We start from the raw sequence: 17181 nt of genomic DNA, 5'->3' as shown, positions 1-17181 counted from the left end.
CCTCGATGTTAGGGATCGGATAAATTTGATCCTTAGTGATGGAATTAAGCCTGCGGTAGTCGACGCAAGGACGAGGTTCCTTGCCCGGTACCTCAACTAAAATCAAAGGGGAGGTATAATCACTCTCACCTGCCTCAATAACACCGAGCTGTAGCATTTTCTTTACCTCAGCCTCCATAATATCGCTCTGGCGGGGTGACACCCGATACGCCTTGGATCGTACTGGCTCTGGGGAGGTAAGTTCTATATCATGAGTAAGTACCGAAGTCCTACCAGGCCTCTCAGAGAACAGACCTTGAAACTCTTGTAATAGCTGGTGTAGTTCGGTTTTCTGCTCGGGCGACAGCGGTGCTTTACTGATAAGGTCACTAATGACTTGACCGGTGTCTTCCCTGTTCGTCACTGAGCCTAGTCCCGGAAGCTCGACTGGAAGCTCTTCAGGAACGTTTACCATCATGCACACCACTGCTTCCCTTTGTCTATAAGGTTTGAGCAGATTACAGTGGTAAACTTGCTGTGCTTTCCGCTTTCCTGGCAGACTTACCACGTAGTTAACGTCCGACAGTTTCTGAACAATTCGCGCTGGGCCCTCCCACTGCACGTCTAGTTTGTTGTTTAGCGATGTGCGTAATATCATGACCTCATCGCCAACCTCAAAACGACGGGCCCTGGCTGTCCGATCATAATAAACCTTGGCCCTCTGCTGGGCCTTTGTCATTGCTTCACCTGACAACTCCTGTGCCCTTCTTAAGCGTTCGAGGAGCTTAAGCACGTACTCCACCACGACTGGGTCGTCGCCCCTACCTTCCCATGATTCTCGAAGCATGCGAAGCGGAGATCGAAGCGAGCGACCGTACACCAGTTCAGCTGGCGAAAACCCCGTAGCCGCATGCGGCGCGGTCCTTAAAGCAAACATCACCCCAGGCAGACACAGCTCCCAGTCAGTTTGATGTTCAAAACACAAGGCTCTCAACACGCGCTTCATGACGGAGTGGAGCTTCTCAACGGAATTCGACTGAGGGTGGTACACTGAGCTGTGTAACAGCTTTACCCCACACCTTTCGAGAAAAGTTGTCGTCAAAGCGCTAGTAAACACTGTGCCCTGATCTGATTGGATTTCCGCAGGGAAACCAACTCGCGCAAATATGGACAGTAGTGCATTAACTATCTCAACTGAGCTGAGTTCTTTAAGCGGCACTGCTTCAGGGAACTTTGTCGCTGGGCAGATCACAGTCAAAATGTGTCTGTACCCCGTGGCTGTTACCGGCAGAGGTCCCACAGTATCAATAACGAGCCGTCTAAAAGGCTCCGTAATGATAGGTACCAATTTCAACGGCGCCCTTGATTTGTCCCCTAGTTTGCCCACCCGCTGACAAGTGTCACATGTCCTCACGAAATGGTCTGCGTCCCGAAAACACCCTGGCCAATAGTACTCTTGCAAGAGACGGTCCTTAGTTTTCTTAACTCCTAGGTGTCCGGACCACGAACCCCCGTGTGACAAGCGCAACAGATCCTGACGATAGCATTGAGGCACGACCAGCTGATCGAACTCCACTCCTCTTCGGTCTAGATACTTCCGGTACAGGACTCCACCTCTTTCCACAAAACGCGCAGTTTTCCTGGCGATACCTTCTTTGACATTGCAGCGCACGTTTTCCAGGCTGCCATCCTTTTTTTGCTCGGCTATCAAAGCCGTCCGGCTGACTTTTAGCAACCTATCAAGTCCGTCTGACGTAGGCGCGATGAGCAAATCAGTAGATAGCTCTTCTAACTTTCCCGCGTCGGGCGTTTCCTCTCCAGTATCTGGCGCCTTTAACGTTACAGACTCAAGTTTATTCAGTTCGGGCGTGCTCGGAATATCAGCTTGCTGCGCCTCTGACCCTTTTTCGTTGTTTGATAACGTCGGCCCCGCAACTACCGCCTTTGCAGCGAGCTCCCGAACCTTCGATCTGGTTAAGGCCTGAACACTAGCTTCACCAAACAAAAGCCCCTTCTCGCGCAGGAGGTGATCGGACCTGTTTGAAAATAGGTACGGGTACTGGGGTGGCAGCATAGATGACACTGCCGCCTCTGTCTCAAGTGCTCCGAAAGGTCCTTCAATAAGCACCTTTGCTACTGGCAGACACACGCTATGAGCTTCCACGGCTTGCTTGATCCACGCGCACTCGCCCGTGAACATATGGGGTTCTACGTAAGATGGGTGAACTACATCCATCGTAGCTGCGGAATCGCGAAGCACTCGGCACTCTTTCCCGTTCACGAGGAGGTCTCGCATGTAAGGCTCGAGAAGCTTCATGTTCTCGTCAGTGCTGCCTAATGAAAAAAACACAACTTTTGGTGTTGTTTCCGGACACTGCGCCGAAAAGTGACCCGGCTTCTGGCACGTATAACACAAGCGCGCTCGCCTCATCTCGAACCGCTTTCTGCGTTTGGCTGCCGCCGTCTCTTTACGTTTGGTCGGACTGCTTTCGCTCGCATCCGCACTACGCGTGTCCCCCTTTAATCTCATGGTTGTGAACTTCGGCCTCTCAAACTTCGAGCCAAATTCACCCTTTTGACCGTCCTTAGCTCCGCGAGCTCGACGCGTCACAAACTCCTCGGCTAGCTCAGCGGCTCTAGCCACCGTACTCACGTCTGGCCTATCCAAGACCCAGTATCGCACGTTCTCCGGTAACCGACTATAAAACTGTTCTAGCCCGAAACACTGCAGAACTTTATCGTGGTCACCAAACGCTTTCTCTTCTTTGAGCCACTCCTGCATGTTCGACATAAGCCTATACGCAAACTCTGTATATGACTCACTTCTGCCTTTCTCATTTTCCCGAAACTTCCGACGGAACGCCTCCGCAGACAGCCGGTACTTTTTTAGAAGACTCGATTTCACTGTGTCGAAATCCTCTGCCTCCTCTCTATCCAAGCGAGCGACTACGTCGGCCGCCTCGCCGGGTAACAAAGTGAGCAAGCGCTGTGGCCACGTTTCCCGAGAGAACCCCTGCTTCTCGCACGTTCGCTCAAAGTTAACCAGGAACAAACCAATGTCCTCTCCAAGCTTAAACGGCCGCATCAGGTCAGTCATTTTGAACAATACGCGTTCTCCTGCACCGTGTGCCTGACTTCCATTACGAGCGCGTTCCATCTCTACCTCGAGACGCTTCATTTCCAAAGCGTGTTCGCGCTCTTCTTTTTTCTCTTGTTGCTCTCGCTCTTTCTGTTCTTTACGTTCACGCTCTTCTTTTTCTTTCTGTTCTTTAAGTTCGCGCTCCTGTTTCTCTTTTTGCTCTTTAAGTTCGCGCTCCTGTCTTTTTGACCTCTCCTCAATAGTCTCAAGGCATTCCGACAGCTCGTCATCCTCAGCCTCTAACTCAAGAATAGCCTTTAGCAGTTCAGGTTTTCTTAGTTTGTCTGAGACATCCAGACCCAACTCTCTTGCAAGCTCCAACAATTTCGGTTTGCGCAACGACTTCAAATCCATGGCTGCTCTGAATGCTGCTTTCTCTACTGCTTACTATTGTCTTGCCGCAAACTAACCCGGCAGCAACGACAACCACAATTACCAGCTCTGTTTCTGACACTAACAAAAGCCTGGCAAAGCTCAGAAGAAGAAAGTCCCGCACTCACCTAACCTCGCAGGCAGGAATTCCGCGCAGTCGTTCCGCTGCAGGCAACCAGTCATCACACAGGGCTCGTTGCACTGCTCCCGGATCGTCGTTGAGCTGCTCAGCATACAGTCAACTGCATCTCTTCGCTGCTGGCCTCCGTTGTCGCGATCTCGCCGCTGGCAGACAGTTGTTTGAAGTCGTAGGCGATCTCACCGCTGGCAACCAGATGTTTGGGATCTGACTGCTGGTACGATCTGTTGGGAACTCGGCGCTGACGCCCGTGGTTGTACCTGGGTCGCAAGCCCCAAGGGTAGCGTTGGCCTGGCGGCCTGGGGTACAACTGGAAGCATCCGAAGGTCCCGGCAAAGCATGAGTCGACTGGTAACAACGAAACAACTTGTTTATTTTAACATCGCAAAGAGTTGGCGATCAGGTTTGACCGAAGTAGAGAGACGGGAGAGCACTTCACTCAACAGAAGAAATCGGAGCCCTCCTTTTGGCGTCCGGGGGCAGCTGTTTTTATACTCTCGCAGTTGAGGGCAAGAAGGAACCCCTCAAAAGACGAGCACGTGAATGTACAATGGGCTAATGGTGACGCACACTGTCGTAGCGATGCCGTAGCACCATGTCGAGCACGATCTCGTAGCACCCTGTCGTGGCGCTGCCGGTCGGACACAATGACTGTAATGAGAGGATGGTCCCTGCTTTGGCATCGCCTGTTTCGGGCACAATGACTGGAACGAGATCCCTGCTTTGGCATCGCCTGTTTCGGGCACAATGACTGGAATGAGATCCCTGCTTTGCCATCGCCTGTTTCGGGCACAATGACTGGAATGCGAGGATGATCCCTAGGCGGTCGCATCGCCGCAGTCGCGCCTGGAAACACCTGGCGATGAGTGTTGCGGCGACGACGATCGGGCCAAAATGTCTGCCGCCCCGCCGCAGTCGCGCCGGCAAAACCACGTGTCGCAGGCGAAACGCAACACCACTAAAAAAGTCTCCCTACCAATCTAAATCAACTAAGTCAATCAATCTCCCTATCTCCCTATCAATCTAAATCAACATGTGCTGAAATTAATTGAGATATCGCTTTTCTTTTGTTGAGAGATATTGGTCCTAATAAATAAAAATCTGTTTGATCAAAAATACACGGGCTTCAGTATGTGTCCTGCCGGCATGGTGTAGACTGTGTTATTTCACTTTCTTCTGGGATATGTTATGTAGGTGCGTCGTTGTTTGAACACGCGTGTGCATGGGACATCACGGTTTCCTCACATCCTTAATGCTGCGTTCTTATTGGGCCACGCTTTCTCGTGCACGCGGGCGCACTTCCTGTCTTTCGCCAGACTTGTGACTAACATTAACCATCATATTAATATAATCACATGAACAAGTTATATGACAGATGCACCAGCTGGCCATCAATAACTATTACGACAAAAGAAATGCAACACCTTAAAAGTTGCTATGTGGATTAATTCAGTATGATATACACCAACTTCGGCGTAATATGTGCCCGTGTCACTATCTTTCTTTTCTTTCTTTTTTTGCCTAAGGGGGGGAGGGGTACGGGGCACGAATTTTCTCTTTGATGATTGTCACTTGCTTTTCGTAATACTAATGCTTTTTCCAGTTCCTGTTGCATTTGCGCTTCGTTATGAATGAGAAAAATCAGTTGTCAGAACAGCTCACGCTGTTGGTCGGTTGATTTGCCTATATTAATACCGCGTGTCCTGTCAGTCCAAAACTTCCTTGTCCTCGTGTTGTCACGCTACCAAAAGCAGCTGTGAATCCGCTCCAACTCCCCCAATTTTATGTCTTATTAAAGAGTCTCAGTTGGTAAAAATGAATCCGGAGCCCGCACAACGCCGTTTTTCGTATATTGATGAAGGGTTCCTCTGGGACGGTATAAACTCAATTTATTGATGCAGTGTTAAACGTAAGCTTGCGAATCTCTTTGCAAGAAGGTTGCAAGAAGAAGCAGAAGAAGAAGAAAACCGTTCAGGGAAGGTCGGCTCCCACGGAACAAGTGCCACAGAAGGCGGCGACCTGGAAACTGCTGGTGATCGACGGAGACCGCGCGGGCTGGAAGACTTGTCTTCTGATAGTCTTCAGCAAGGATCAGTTTCTACAACTTCTTACTTGGCACCGTAACAGTCGCAACCGCAATTCATTAGTTAGATAATTTACTATAGTCATATAATTGATTGTCATCAACAACAACAAAGTACTGGTGGTTGCTCAGCTCGACCGTGAGCAACATGTACTTGGTTATGTTCACGTAGAATGATCCATCTTTTCAAAAAGCTCGGTCCGGGACGGTTGGCGCTCTTTATCGGCCTCCGTGTGGAGATGTGTACAGGGGCGCGTACGGGCCTGTGTACTCGGTTCTGCGCGCGCCGCCTGCCTGCAGCACGAGAGTCCATATGCTGCGCAGTGAAATATAGCTGAACATTCCTATTGCGAAGTAGGCGCGGGGGTCGGCATGGCATCCGAGATAGGGTGACGCGCGCAGCGAACGCCGTCCGATCTCGGAGGCAGTGCTTGGGCACTGCTGCTGCATTGCGCACGTTAACAAGCGTATGCAGGGGACATTATGGTTTCCTCACTTCCTTAATGTTGCGTTGTTATTCGGCCAGGCATTGTCGTGCACGCGGGTGCACTCTCTACCTTTCGCCAAACTTGTGACTAACATTAACAATCGCATTAATATGAACAAATTAGATGCGGATGGCCATCAACAGCTATTTAGAAACAAGAAATGCAATAACTTAAAAGTTGCTATGTGGATTAAGTCAGCATGATATACCAACTTTGGCGTGATATCTGCCCGTGTCACTTTATTGCTTTACTTTTTTCTTTTCTTTCTTTTATTTTTTGCCGGGGAAGGGGGGGGGGGTGCGAGGCACGAATTTCCTTTTTGATGATTGTCACTGGCTTTTGGTAATACTATTGGTTGTGCCAGTTCCTGTTGTATTTGCGCTTCGTTATCAATAAGAAAAATCAGTTGTCAGAACAGGTCACGCTGTTGATCGGCTGGTTTGCCTATATTAATAGCGCGTGTCCTGTCAGTACAAAACTTCGTTGTCCTCGTGTTGTCACGCTACCAAAAGCATCTGTGAATCCGCTCCAACTCCCCCAATTTTATGTCTTGTTGAAGAGTCTCAGTTGGTGAAAATGAATCCGGAGCCCGCACAACGCCGGTTTTCATGTATTCATGAAGGGTTCCTTTGGGACGGTATAAACTCAATTTTTTGATGCAGTGTGAACCGTAAGCTCTCGAATTCTCTTTGCAAGAAGGTTGCGAGAAGAAGCAGAAGAAGAAGAAGAAGAATACCGTTCAAGGAAGCTCGGCTCCCACGGAACAAGTGTCACAGAGAGCGGCGACCAGGAAACTGCTGGTGATCGACGGAGTCCCCGCGGGCTGGAAGACTTGTCTTCTGATCGTCTCCAGCAAGGATCCGTTTCCAAAGACCGCAGTCGCCGCCTGCTGCATTGCCGCCACCGAACTCGACGGCAGCGAGGTGGAGCTGGCACTGGGGAACATGGCTGGGCCGGAAGACTTCGACCGTTTGCGGCCGGTGTCGTACCAGGACACGGGCGCAATCGGGATGTGCTTCAGTATCGATTCGCCCGACTCCCTGGAGAGCAACCGGGAGTCGGGGAGGCCGGACGTGGGCCACTTCTGCCCCTGCGTGCCAGTCATCCTTGCGCGGAACAAGAAGGGCCTGCGCAACGACCCCCGCGCGCTACCGGAGCCGGTCAAGACGAAGCTGAAGCCCATGCCGCCTGGTGAAGAATGCACCGTAGCGGAGGCGACCAATGCCTACGTGGCGGCACCTGGGGTGTTCCTCCAAGGCCAAGGACGGTGTTCGCGAGGTGTTCGAGACTGCAACGATGGCCGCCTTGCAGGTCGAGAGGGCGAAGAATACGAAGTGCATTCTGCGCTCTAGAATAAACCACTTCCCGTCCCCGGTGAGAAACCAGATGGGGGCTGGAGGAATTTCTCGCGTAACACTGTCTTCGTCTCAATGTTCTGCGCGCCGCCACCAACTCTTTGTTCACTACTCCGCAGCTTCACCAAATGTAAGCAGGTTTATTCGCAATGGAAATAGCTTCTGAGGAGCACTGTAACGTAAGCGAACAAGACAAGCTTTGGCGTAAGCACGGCTCGGGTCGTCTGCTTCATTACACCATCATTTTTTCTGGAGAGGTATTGGCATGAGCAACAAATGTTATAACCCCAGCTTGGAAAGCAGCTTGCGAAACTCGTGCGACAGCGTAATATCTTAGATATGCCATCCGGCGCCAGTTATAGCAGATGGCTGGCTGGCGTGATGATGCATGTGAACGGTGCATACGTCAGTATTTTGTGCTCTGTCGCACTACCTGACACGGAATACAGAAAGTAGATTTTTTATCCTTATGCCACAAAAGCGCAATTTGGTATGCCTTAGATTAAACGGATGCATCATCGCTAATAGCCGAGAGCGCGTGCTCGAATGATACATGCGCTGAAACGAACCGTTATGGATAGGCATAGGGTAATATGGAGCTAAGGTAAACATTTCAAAAAAGTACGATAAAGTTGGAATACACGTAACGTATTTTCATCGCAATAGAATAGCCCTAGTTAGTTATTTTATCATTTGACGAATGGACGACCAACTGCGAAATGATTAGTTGGCGGATAATTCCGATAGGACACTGGTGACGCATCGGTGCGCTGCCTATACGTTCATCTCCTTTACACCTAGATGCGGACTTGACATATTACGATACCATAAAGGTCACAGAGTACGAATATAGCCTGCGAATGGGCATGTAGGCGCGTGTTATTTTTAATATTTCGCGTCCTTTCATATTTTAGCACGAAAGAAATAAGCACACAATTAGCAACTGGCTAAAGATATCCAAATTTCTTGGTTTCTTTTTTGTATAGTTGACATGATAGAATGGAATGTTGGTGCACGAATGCAGCGCCTGCTACTCCATTGTCTCATGAAAGAGTCAGTGTTTTACACATATGGTGCTATACACTCTGTTATTCTTGCACATGTAACATACCTATGCACAAAGCATATTGCACATGTATTACATACACACATAACACACATACAGAGTGCTTCAGTGAACATTTTCAAAAATGTTTATAGGTTGCCTGTGGCAGATAGCACAATTCTATAGTTCATGAGCTGGTCTACTCAAAGAGGCGGACATAACTTGCACAAGAAGGTGAAATGCATAATCAACCAATTAACAAAAATTCGCTAACTTCTTAGCTAAGTACTTTGTCTTCCATATTGCAATGAACAAATTTGAGCCGTGGAGTTCGCAAGGCAGATCCACTTGGAACGAATTCTCGGAATGTCACCAGTTTCGATATATTAATTTCTCGAACTTTGCTGAGAAATGCATTGACGTTCCAGTTGCTTTTGTCCGTCAATGCATACAACAACGTTGTGTTCAGGAAGAAACTTGAACGCGAATGTATCTCTCCGCAAAGTTCGGGAATTAATATCACAGAAAGAATTCTCAGGATGACACCAGTTTCAAGTGGATCCGCCTTGCAGACTCCACGGCTACAATTTTTAAATTGCACTATGGGCCATAAGGCAATTACTTAAAAACCTTATTGGTAAATTTTTGGTAATTAGTTGATTATGCATTTCAGTTTTTTTTTTTTGCAAGTTAAGTCCGCCGCTTCAAGTTGCCCAACCAGCTGATCTACTATAGTGCTGCAATCTGTCACAGGCAACCTTCGTAAATTTTTGAATGTGTTCGCTTGAACACCCTGTATATATCATGCTGTATATTAATAACATACATATATACTGCATATGCACAAAACGTGCGTGATTCTGCATAAAAGTATAATCAACGCAACATAAAGTCTCAATGCCATAGCACATAGCATACAAAGTCGTATGGCAAATTTCGTTTCTTCAGAAAAGAACTGTGTCGTGTATGTAAATCCACACAGTTGTGCCGCGGTCCTGAAAAAAAATTTGTCAAAGCATTTAACCAGAACTTTTGCATTGTATGTGTTCGCCATGGTCCCAATAATATCTTTAAACAGAATAGTCTCCGATGTAGTGCAGTTAATGAGTTAAGTCTAAGTTCCATGTTGCTTGCAATTTTCTACAACTTCTTACTGGGCACCTATACAGTCGGAACTGCAATTCATTAGTTAGATAATTAACTATAGTCATATAATTATTGTCATCAACAACAACAAAGTACTGGTGGTTGCTCAGCTCGACCGTGAGCAACATGTACTTGGTTATGTTCACGTAGAATGATCCATCTTTTCAAAAAGCTCGGTCCGGGATGGTTGGCGCTCTTTATCGGCCTTCGTGTGGAGATGTGTACAGGGGCGCGTACGGGCCTGTGTACTCGGTTCTGCGCGCGCCGCCTGCCTGCAGCACGAGAGTCCATAAGCTGCGCAGTGAAATATAGCTGAACATTTCTATTGCGAAGTTGGCGCGTGGTTCAGCATGGCATCAGAGATAGGATGACGCGCGCTGCGAACGCCGTCCGATCTCGGAGGCACTCCTTGAAAGGGGGGAGGGGGGAACGAGTGCCGCCACTGGAAAGGCTGGCGCTGCAGTCGGCGTGACGTGCCATGTGGGATCACGTGGGCACTGATCAGTGCGCACGTGAACAAGCGTATGCAGGGGACATCATGGTTTCCTCACATCTTCAATGCTGCGTTCCTATTCGGCCATGCATTGTCGTGCACGCGGGTGCACTCTCTATCTTTCGCCAGACTTGGGACTAACATTAACAATCGAATTAATATAATCACATGAACAAATTAGATGCAGATGCACCTGGTGGCAACAACAGCTATTTCGAAACAAGAAATGCAATACCTTAAAAGTTGCTATGTGGATTAATTCAGTATGATATACCAAATTTGGCGTGATATGTGCCCGTGTCACTTTCTTTTTTTCTTTTCTTTCTTTTCTTGCCGGGGAATGGGGGGGGGGGGGTGTTGCGAGGCACGAATTTCCTCTTTGATGATTATCACTTGCTTTTGGTAATATTATTGTTCTTGTCAGTTCCTGTTCTATTTGCGCTTCGTTATCAGTGAGAAAAATCAGTTGTCAGAACAGCTCACGCTGTTGATCGCTTGGTTTGCCTATATTAATAGCGCTTGTTCTGTCAGTCCAAAACTTCCTTGTCCTCTTGTTGTCGCGCTACCAAAAGCAGCTGTCAATCCGCTCCAACTCCCCCAATTTTCTGTCTTGCTAAAGAGTCTCAGTTGGTAAAAATGAATCCGGAGCCCGCACAACGCCGTTTTTCATATATTAATGAAGGGTTCCTTTGGGACGGTATCAGCTTAATTTTTTGATGCTGTGTTAACCGTAAGCTTGCGAATTCTCTTTGCAAGAAGGTTGCGAGAAGAAGCAGAAGAAGAAGAAGAAGAAGAAGAAGAAGAAGAAGGAAACCGTTCAGGGAAGGTCGGCTCCGACGAAAGAAGTGCCACAGAAGGCGGCGACCAGGAAACTGCTGGTGATCGACGGAGTCCCCGCGGGCTGGAAGACGTGTCTTCTGATCGTCTTCAGCAAGGATCAGTTTCCAGAGACCGCAGTCGCCGCCTGCTACATTGCCGCCACCGAAGTCGACGGCAGCTAGGTGGAGCTGGCACGGTGGAACCTGGCGGAGCCGGAAGACTTCGACCGTTTGCGGCCGTTGTCGTACCAAGACACGGACGCAATCGTGATGTGCTTCAGTATCGATTCGCCCGACTCCCTGGAGAACAACCGGGAGTCGGGGAGGCCGGACGTACGGCACTTCTGCCCCTGCGTGCCAGTCATCCTTGCGCGGAACAAAAATGGCCTACGCAACGACCCCCGCGCGCTACCGGAGCCGGTCAAGACGAAGCCGAAGCCCATGCCACCTGGTGAAGAATGCACCGTAGCGGAGGCGACCAATGCCTACGTGGCGGCACCTGGAGTGGTCCTCCAAGGCCAAGGACGGTGTTCGCGAGGTGTTTGAGACTGCAACGATGGCCGCCTTGCAGGTCGAGAGGGCGACCAATACGAAGTGCAGTCTGCGCTCTAGAATAAACCTCTTCCCGTCCCCGGTGAGAAACCAGATGGGGGCTGGAGGAATTTCTCGCGCAACACTGTCTTCGTCTCAATGTTCTGCGCGCCGCCACCAACTCTCCGTTCACTGCTCCGCACCTTCACCAATTGTGAGCAGGTTTATTCGCAATGGAAATAGCTTCTGAGGAGCACTGTAACGTAAGCGAACAAGACAAGCTTTGGGTTGAGCACGGCGCGTGTCGCCTGCTTCGTTACGCCTGTATCATTTTTCCGGAGAGGTATTGGCATAAGCAACGAATGTGATGAGCCCAGCTTGGAAAGCAGCTTGCGAAACTCGTGCGACAGCGTAATCTCTTAGATATGCCATCCGGCGCCAGCTATAGCAGATGACTGGCTGGCGTGATGATGCATGTGTACGGTGCATACGTGAGTATTTTGTGCTCTGTCGCACTACCTGACACGGAATACAGAAAGTTGATTTTTTATACCTATGCCTCAAAAGCGCAATCTGGTATGCCTTAGATGCTACGGATGCACCATCGCTAATAGCCGAGAGCGCGTGCTCGAATGATACATGCGCTCAAACGAACCGTTATGAATACACATAGGGTAATATGGAGCTAAGGTAAACATTTCAAAAAAGTACGATAAAGTTCGAATACACGTAACGTATTTTCATCGCTATAGAATAGCCCTAGTTAGTTATTTTAACGAGCAACTGCGGAATGATTAGTAGGCGGATGATTCCGATAGGACAGTGGTGGCGCATCGGTGCGCTGCCTGTCCATTCATCTGCTTTACACCTAGATGCGGACTTGACATATTTATTACGAGACCGTAAAGGTCACAGAGTACGAATATAGCCTGCGAATGGGCATGTAGGCGCGTGTTATTTCTAATATTTCGCGGCCTTTCATTTTTAGCACGAAAGAAATAAGCACACAATTAGCAACTGGCTAAAGATATCCAAATTTCTTGGTTTCTTTTTTGTATAGTTGACATGATTGAAGGGAATGTTGGTGCACGAATGCAGCGCCGGCTACTCCATTGTCTCATGAAAGAGTCAGTGTTTTACACATATGGTGCTATACCCTCTGTTGTTCTTGCACATGTAACATACCTATGTACAAAACATATTGCACATGTATTGCATACACACATAACACACATACAGAGTGCTTCAGGGAACATTTTCAAAAATGTTTATAGGTTGCCTGTGGCAGATAGCACAATTCTATAGTTTATGAGCTGGTCTACTCAAAGAGGCGGACATAACTTGCACAAGAAGGTGAAATGTGTAATCAACCAATTAACCAAAATTCGCTAACTTCTTAGCTAACTACTTTGTCTTCCATATTGCAATGAACAAATTTGAGCCGTGGAGTTCGCAAGGCGGATCCACTTGGAACGAATTCTCGGAATGTCACCAGTTTCGATATATTAATTTCTCGAACTTTGCTGAGAAATGCATTGACGTTCCAGTTGCTTTTGTCCGTCAATGCATACAACAACGTTGTGTTGAGGAAGGAACTTGAACGCGAATGCATTTCTCCGCAAAGTTCAGGAATTAATATCACAGCAAGAATTCTCAGGATGACACCAGTTTCAAGTGGATCCGCCTTGCAAACTCCACGGCTACAATTTGTAAATTGCACTATGGGCCATAAGGCAATTACTTAAAAACCTTATTGGTAAAATTTTGGTAATTAGTTGATTGTGCAGATGCTTTTTTTTTTTTTGCAAGTTAAGTTCGCCGCTTCAAGTTGCCCAACCAGCTGATCTACTATAGTGCTGCAATCTGCCACAGGCAACCTTCGTAAATTTTTGAATGTGTTCGCTGGAAGACCCTGTATATATCATGCTGTATATTAATAACATACATATATACTGCATATGCACAAAACGTGCGCGATTCTGCATAAAAGTATAATCAACGCAACATAAGAAATTCTCAATGCCATAGCACATAACATACAAAGTCGTATAGCAAGTTTCCTTTCTTTAGAAAAGAACTGTGTCGTGTATGTAAATCCACACAGTTGTGCCGCGGTCTTGAAAAAAAATATGTCAAAGCATTTAACCAGAACTTTTGCATTGTATGTGTTCGCCGTGGTCCCAATAATATCTTTAAACAGAATACTCTCCGATGTAGTGCAGTTAATGAGTTAAGTCTAAGTTCCATGTTGCTTGCAATTTTCTACAACTTCTTACTGGGCACCTATACAGTCGGAACTGCAATTCATTAGTTAGATAATTAACTATAGTCATATAATTATTGTCATCAACAACAACAAAGTACTGGTGGTTGCTCAGCTCGACCGTGAGCAACATGTACTTGGTTATGTTCACGTAGAATGATCCATCTTTTCGAAAAGCTCGGTCCGGGACGGTTGGCGTTCTGTATTGGCCTCCGTGTGGAGATGTGTACAGGGACGCGTACGGGCCTGTGTACTCGGTTCTGCGCGCGCCGCCTGCCTGCAGCACGAGAGTCCGTATGCTGCGCAGTGAAATATAGCTGAACATTCCTATTGCGAAGTTGGCGCGGGGGTCGGCATGGCATCCGAGATAGGGTGACGCGCGCAGCGAACGCCGTCCGATCTCGGAGGCAGTGCTTGGGCGCTGCTGCTGCATTGCGCACGTTAACAAGCGTATGCAGGGGACATTATGGTTTCCTCACTTCCTTAATGTTGCGTTCTTATTCGGCCAGGCATTGTCGTGCACGCGGGTGCACTCTCTACCTTTCGCCAAACTTGTGACTAACATTAACAATCGCATTAATATGAACAAATTAGATGCGGATGGCCATCAACAGCTATTTAGAAAGAAGAAATGCAATAACTTAAAAGTGGCTATGTGGATTAAGTCAGCATGACATACCAACTTTGGCGTGATATCTGCCCGTGTCACTTTATTGCTTTACTTCTTTCTTTTCTTTCTTTTATTTTTTGCCGGGGAAGGGGGGGGGGTGCGAGGCACGAATTTCCTTTTTGATGATTGTCACTGGCTTTTGCTAATACTATTGTTTTTGCCAGTTCCTGTTGCATTTGCACTTCGTTATGAATGAGAAAAATCTGTTGTCAGAACAGCTCACGCTGTTGATCGGTTGGTTTGCCTATATTAATAGCGCGTGTCCTGTCAGTCCAAAACTTCGTTGTCCTCGTGTTGTCGCGCTACCAAAAGCAGCTGTGAATCCGCTCCAACTCCCCCAATTTTATGTCTTGTTAAAGAGTCTCAGTTGGTAAAAATGAATCCGGATCCCGCACAACGCCGTTTTTCGTATATTGATGAAGGTTTCCTCTGGGACGGTATAAACTAATTTATTGATGCAGTTTGAACCGTAAGCTCTCGAATTCTCTTTGCAAGAAGGTTGCGAGAAGAAGCAGAAGAAGAAGAAGAAGAAGAAGAAAACCGTTCAGGGAAGGTCGGCTCCCACGGAAGAAGTGCCACACAAGGCGGCGACCAGGAAACTGCTGGTGATCGACGGAGACCGCGCGGGCTGGAAGACGTGTCTTCTGATAGTCTTCAGCAAGGATCAGTTTCCAGACACCGCAGTCGCCGCCTACTACATTGCCGCCACCGCAGTCGACGGCAGCGAGGTGGAGCTGGCACTGGGGAACATGGCTGGGCCGGAAGACTTCGACCGTTTGCGGCCGTTGTCGTACCAGGACACGGACGCAATCGGGATGTGCTTCAGTATCGATTCGCCCGACTCCCTGGAGAACAACCGGGAGTCGGGGAGGCCGGACGTGCGCCACTTCTGCCCCTGCGTGCCAGTCATCCTTGCGCGGAACAAAAAGGGCCTACGCAACGACCCCCGCGCGCTACCGGAGCCGGTCAAGACGAAGCCGAAGCCCATGCCGCCTGGTGAAGAATGCACCGTAGCGGAGGCGACCAATGCCTACGTGGCGGCACCTGGAGTGGTCCTCCAAGGCCAAGGACGGTGTTCGCGAGGTGTTCGAGACTGCAACGATGGCCGCCTTGCAGGTCGAGAGGGCGAAGAATACGAAGTGCATTCTGCGCTCTAGAATAAACCACTTCCCGTCCCCGGTGAGAAACCAGATGGGGGCTGGAGGAATTTCTCGCGTAACACTGTCTTCGTCTCAATGTTCTGCGCGCCGCCACCAACTCTTTGTTCACTACTCCGCAGCTTCACCAAATGTAAGCAGGTTTATTCGCAATGGAAATAGCTTCTGAGGAGCACTGTAACGTAAGCGAACAAGACAAGCTTTGGCGTAAGCACGGCTCGGGTCGTCTGCTTCATTACACCATCATTTTTTCTGGAGAGGTATTGGCATGAGCAACAAATGTTATAACCCCAGCTTGGAAATCAGCTTGCAAAACTCGTGCGACAGCGTAATATCTTAGATATGCCATCCGGCGCCAGTTATAGCAGATGGCTGGCTGGCGTGATGATGCATGTGAACGGTGCATACGTCAGTATTTTGTGCTCTGTCGCACTACCTGACACGGAATACAGAAAGTAGATTTTTTATCCTTATGCCACAAAAGCGCAATTTGGTATGCCTTAGATTAAACGGATGCATCATCGCTAATAGCCGAGAGCGCGTGCTCGAATGATACATGCGCTGAAACGAACCGTTATGGATAGGCATAGGGTAATATGGAGCTAAGGTAAACATTTCAAAAAAGTACGATAAAGTTGGAATACACGTAACGTATTTTCATCGCAATAGAATAGCCCTAGTTAGTTATTTTATCATTTGACGAATGGACGACCAACTGCGAAATGATTAGTTGGCGGATAATTCCGATAGGACACTGGTGACGCATCGGTGCGCTGCCTATACGTTCATCTCCTTTACACCTAGATGCGGACATGACATATTACGATACCATAAAGGTCACAGAGTACGAATATAGCCTGCGAATGGGCATGTAGGCGCGTGTTATTTCTAATATTTCGCGGCCTTTCATTTTTAGCACGAAAGAAATAAGCACACAATTAGCAACTGGCTAAAGATATCCAACTTTCTTGGTTTCTTTTTTGTATAGTTGACATGATTGAAGGGAATGTTGGTGCACGAATGCAGCGCCGGCTACTCCATTGTCTCATGAAAGAGTCAGTGTTTTACACATATGGTGCTATACCCTCTGTTGTTCTTGCACATGTAACATACCTATGTACAAAACATATTGCACATGTATTGCATACACACATAACACACATACAGAGTGCTTCAGGGAACATTTTCAAAAATGTTTATAGGTTGCCTGTGGCAGATAGCACAATTCTATAGTTTATGAGCTGGTCTACTCAAAGAGGCGGACATAACTTGCACAAGAAGGTGAAATGTGTAATCAACCAATTAACCAAAATTCGCTAACTTCTTAGCTAACTACTTTGTCTTCCATATTGCAATGAACAAATTTGAGCCGTGGAGTTCGCAAGGCGGATCCACTTGGAACGAATTCTCGGAATGTCACCAGTTTCGATATATTAATTTCTCGAACTTTGCTGAGAAATGCATTGACGTTCCAGTTGCTTTTGTCCGTCAATGCATACAACA

General features: G+C 48.0%; 1 protein-coding gene and 2 pseudogenes across 2 annotated transcripts in view; all 3 read left to right on the top strand.

The window, feature by feature from the left end:
• Nucleotides 1-17181, top strand: part of LOC142565493 (LIM domain-binding protein 2-like) — a 398298-nt gene that overhangs the window by 90003 nt on the left and 291114 nt on the right. The window lies entirely within an intron of this gene.
• On the top strand, nucleotides 7055-7937 carry LOC142565519 (ras-like GTP-binding protein Rho1; annotated as a pseudogene).
• On the top strand, nucleotides 11056-15932 carry LOC142565477 (rho-related GTP-binding protein RhoA-C-like; annotated as a pseudogene).

Source organism: Dermacentor variabilis, chromosome 1, assembly GCF_050947875.1.
Source record: "Dermacentor variabilis isolate Ectoservices chromosome 1, ASM5094787v1, whole genome shotgun sequence".
Taxonomy (NCBI): Eukaryota; Metazoa; Arthropoda; class Arachnida; order Ixodida; family Ixodidae; genus Dermacentor; species Dermacentor variabilis.
Note: the sequence above shows the minus strand (reverse complement) of the source record. Positions and strands in the feature narration are given on the sequence as shown.